The sequence below is a fragment of the Zootoca vivipara genome, chromosome 14, assembly GCF_963506605.1.
Source record: "Zootoca vivipara chromosome 14, rZooViv1.1, whole genome shotgun sequence".
Lineage (NCBI taxonomy): Eukaryota > Metazoa > Chordata > Lepidosauria > Squamata > Lacertidae > Zootoca > Zootoca vivipara.
In genome coordinates, this window is record NC_083289.1 from 17,557,718 (window position 1) to 17,562,715 (window position 4,998).

Consider the following 4,998-nt stretch of genomic DNA (forward strand, 5'->3'; position numbering starts at 1 on the left):
GCAGAGGTTCACAAACTTCATTCAGGTGACCCCCGGCATGTCTGTGAAGAACATATACAATATGAATTAAATGCAATACAAGGAAGAAGAAAATCGATAACATTGCAATAAAAAATCGCACAGCATCTAGCACAGTGTGTTACAGTTGTTGCAACAAGCAGGGAAATTGTGAAGTGGTCTTCCAGGGTCTTCAACCATTTTCACATGGTCCATGGTGGGGAAAGTTTGCGAACCACTTGTGGTTACATTTTTTTAGGGTTGTGTGTCCGGCTAAGTTCTACTCAGAGTGGACCTGTAGAAATGAATGAACCTAACTTCATGGTGTTCATTAACACCAATGGGTTTACTCTGAGTAGAACTAGCACTGAACACCACCCAATGAATCTTAAGAAGGGAGAGCAGGGGACTTGAAGTTGTCCATCAACAGTTAACAGCATCTAACAGCAGACTGAGCAGGCAGGCACCCAGGTCACCTGGGCAGAGTCTTGTTTTGCACTCTGGTATAATCAGTCGTACTTCTGTTTAAATGACAGTAATTATTTCTAAATCTGCATCTTAACATATAAATTAGGATATGCAAATTATTATTATTAATAATAATAAATGCAAATTATGCCCTCTTTTGTCCTCTTTTTCGGCAACATGTAGCAGGCCACTTTAAGCCTGGCATGTTCCAGAATAGGTGAAAAAGTAAAGGTAAAGGACCCCTGGATGGTTGAGTCCAGTCAAAGGCGACTATGGGGTTGCAGTGCTCATCTCGCTTTCAGGCCGAGGGAGCCAGCATTTGTCCACAGACAGCTTTCCGAGTCATGTGGGCAGCAGGACTAAACCACTTCTGGCGCAATGGAACACTGTGATGGAAACCAGAGGGTGCACGGAAATGCCATTTACCTTCCCACCACAGTGGTACCTATTTATCTACTTGCACTGGTGTGCTTTCGAACTGCTAGGCTGGCAGGAGCTGGGACAGAGCAACGGGAGCTCAGCCCATCATGGGGATTCCAACCGCCGACCTTCAGATCAGCAAATCCAAGAGGCTCAGTGGTTTAGACTACAACACCACCTGTGTCCAGAATAGCAGCTGCCCCAGAAGATATAAGGTTATGGTGTTACTTTCTTATTAACAAAATGTTACCTATTGCCCTTGCAAAATTGCTCATAGCAATACAGAAAGCTACAGTATATATAAAAAGGATGGCGTGAAATAGCTGCAGTACCCTTTATTTTGAATTCAATTTGGAAGCACAAGCTTGTCAGGATGGAGGGCACTCCTATACCATCATTATTTTCAGGTGAGATTTAATCGCATCCCAGAAAACTTGGGCTGCACAATTCAAGCTAATGTGGAGCTCTTACGAAACAAACCAACTTCCCGGCACAGACAGGACTTTGGGCGATAAGAAAAGAGACGGCAATGTGTACTAGAAAGTGTGAGATGACATTTGCTTGACACGATGTTGACTAATCTCCCCACAAGCAAATCAAGATGAATGCTCATGAAACAGGTCGTCTCAAAGCAACTGGAGAGAGGCGCGTGCAGAAATGTCTAGCTTTTGTGTGGCTGGAATGTAATCTAATGTACAAAGGTAGGAGTCACATCTGTTGCTCCATTTATGTTCGCCTCAACCCTGGCATGCGGGCCCTAGAAGGGGCCATCGGACAATGTGACCCTCAGGCTGAAAAAAAGGTTACCTATCCCTGCCTTTACAAAGACCTGTGAAGGCACATGAGTCTTCAGCGGGTGATTACGGATGGACTTTGCAGTAACAAAGTCCACAATTCCCAAGCACAAAATCAATTGGTTTAGTAAAATTGTTCATAAACCTGTGAGAGCTCGGCCTGTCCTCTCCGGTTGTGAGAATCCCATAATTGGTTTTGGTTCCTTAGACTGCGCTTGCCAGAACTCCTTGTGCAATGAACTTACAGTTCTGCTACTGTTAATTATTGCCCATTATCACCACCAAGTATTTATTTGCAGGCTGTTAGGGATACAGCAAATTTGTTTCTCTTGTGGTGTCTTTCTTCTCATCTGCATGCAATACCAACAGACTATCTTGTGTCCTCAATCTCAACCACTCTGAATCTTGATCTGATGAATCTGATATCTGATGAAGTGTGCATGCACACGAAAACTCATACCAAAATAAAATAAAAACTTAGTTGGTCTTTAAGGTGCTACTGAAGGAATTTTTTTTATTTTGTTTCGACTCAGACCAACACGGCTACCTACCTGTAACTAGAACTATGGAAGGCACCACATTGAGCCGCATGAAATGGAAGTCCATCAAGGTATCTGATGAAGTGTGCATGCACACGAAAGCTCATACCAAAATAAAAACTTAGTTGGTCTTTAAGGTGCTACTGAAAGAATTTTTTATTTTGATCCATGGGTCGTCTTTTTTGCATTTTTTTGAAACCTAATTTGTTAGTCACAGTTTTATGTGTTTTTCAGAATCTTTAACGATGGACCATTTTTTTCTGCATTGTTCAGAATTCTGACCTCACAGTTCAAGATATTGTGCATTTTTTTCCACTTTGGCATTTTCTAGAATCTTGAGCTGCAGGCCACATATTAGTGCATTTTCAAAATCCTGACTCCATAGGTCACATTTTTCTATTTTGCTATGGGGGAAGCCATATATGATTCTGCTTTTAATACCATTTGCACCTGCAAAAGTTTTGGGGCAATCACACAGCTTCATTTCCATTAGTGCATATTCCAGAACTTCCCGCTGAAATCCCGTAACTTCTAATGCCACAAATGTTCTGATTTATTTTTGTCCCCCTTTGGTTGTATTAGCTCCTCCAGACTGGAAACTTTTTGGGGGGGGGGGGACACATTAAAAAAACCTGTTGCCAGTGACCTGCTTGCAACATCAAATCTATCTGACTGACCCATTTGCAGTATTAAGTCCCTATCTGGAAGCACCAATAATTTTCATTTCTGCTGCTATATTGTCGCTTTCTAATTTTGGAATCACGCTGCTGCTGGATTTGCTTTGTTTAACCCAGGGGTCCCCAAACTACGGCCCCCGGGCCGGATGCGGCCCAATCGGCCTCCCAATCTGGCCCGCGACGACCCCCGCCGCCTGCTGCCGCCGCCCGCTCTCACGGCGCGCGGCGCGGCGACGATCTTAAAAATCGGCAAAAAATCGGCAAAAATCCTTTGTGCGCATGCGTATGGGCCTCTCCCGACCCAGAAGAGGTCATTTCCGATGCACTTCCGGGTCGGGGGAGGCCCATACGCATGCGCACAAGCGATTTTCGGCGATTTTTCCCCCGACCGTGTGCCATAGCTGCCAAGTATCCCGTATCCCCCGGGAAAACCCCTTTTTTCTTACTGTTTCCCGGCGGTATCCCGTTTGGCGATAAATCCCGGCATTCTCCCTTAAATTCGCTTCTTCCCGGCGGCCATTTTTCTGGTGCCGCTTTGCCCTTCTATGGGCACCAGAAAATGGCGACGCTGGCGCCGGAAGTCGCTTCCGCGCATGACCGGAAGTTGCGTGACGCGACTTCCGGTGGCGCTTCGCCCTTCTATGGGCATCAGAAAATGGTGACGCCGGTGCCGGAAGTCGCTTTTACGTGTTTCCGGTCATGCGCAGAAGCGACTTCCGGCGCCGGCGGCGCCATTTTCTGATGCCCATAGAAGGGCGAAGCGCCACCGGAAGTTGCGTCACACAACCTCCGGTCATGCGCGCTGCCGATCCCGGATCTTTACGACCCGGAGTTGGCAGCTATGCCGTGTGCGTGTGCGCACGGGCGCGCACTCCCCCGCCCTCCGGCCCGCTGCGCACGCACTCCCCTGCCCTCCGGCCCGCTGCGCGGTAAGTCTGGGGACCCCTGGTTTAACCTGTCGCTGGAAAGACTGTCTTTATTTCGTAAGCAAATGCATGCAATAAAAACAAGCACTTCCCAGTTGCTTTTAAAAAAACATAAGTCTTTTTTGTGGTACAACCCACCCCCTTTGCTGTTTTTTTTGGCTCTAAAACAATATTTAAGGAACCACAATACTCTGTAAAATAAGGCTTCAAGGTGCAACTGAAAACATGTGGTTGGCATGGAAGAAATTTTGATTAGCATTCATAAAGATTAAAAGAAAACAGCATTCAAGAGGTGAACAAGGCTCTTTCATTGTTTGGGATCATTATAACAATACCAATTTATAATACAAATACCAATATCAATCATTGAACCAAATTATATAATTCAGATAAGGAGGCCCCCCACGTGCTAGAATTGATGATTTTCTTTGTTTCTATGTTCCAAAACCTTATTGATTTCAATTACATTCCAGTCATCATCATAATCCCTTATACAAGCAGCTGCAATATTTATGACTTCTATTCATATTGACACAGTAAGTGATTTATGCAGGGCTTTTTTCTGGGGGGAGGGAGGTGCAAGGGTACGCATACCCCTAAACATTTTGTGAATCTTTGTAGTACTTTTGTCCATTAAGTGTATTTATTTTCCCCGATTTGAGCTATAAAATGGTGATTTCCTTGAGTCAAAAGGAAAGTATCGCTGAACATTTTTTTTTTAAAAGCACTGGATTTATTTTAGAAGTGAAGATCTCGAACTATATATCCTTGTTCTTCCTGTGTGTGACATTTATTCAGTCTGTGGTGTTTCTTCCTGTGCTTGCAAAACTATCTTCTGCAAAGCATGTATTGACTGATTTACTTTTTTTATTTAAAAAAACCCCGCATTTCTGGTGTGTTGGGCTTCTGTGGATTGCAAACATTTACACAATACAGCATCATCGGGGGGGGGGGGGGGACCACGCAGAGAGCACCAGCTTCCCTGGCAGGGCCTGAAACGAGCCCTCCTCGGCGGTGCCCTGAGGAGAAAGAAGGCAGCAGGCAGCGGGCGGCGGCTCCTCCTCCTCCTCCCTCATTTTTAAAAGCCACATCTTCTCCGCCGCCTCCTCCTCCTTCTCCTCTCCAAAAGCCTCCCTCACTCGACGGCTCCCTCGCCAAGGAAAGAGGCGGGGCCGCC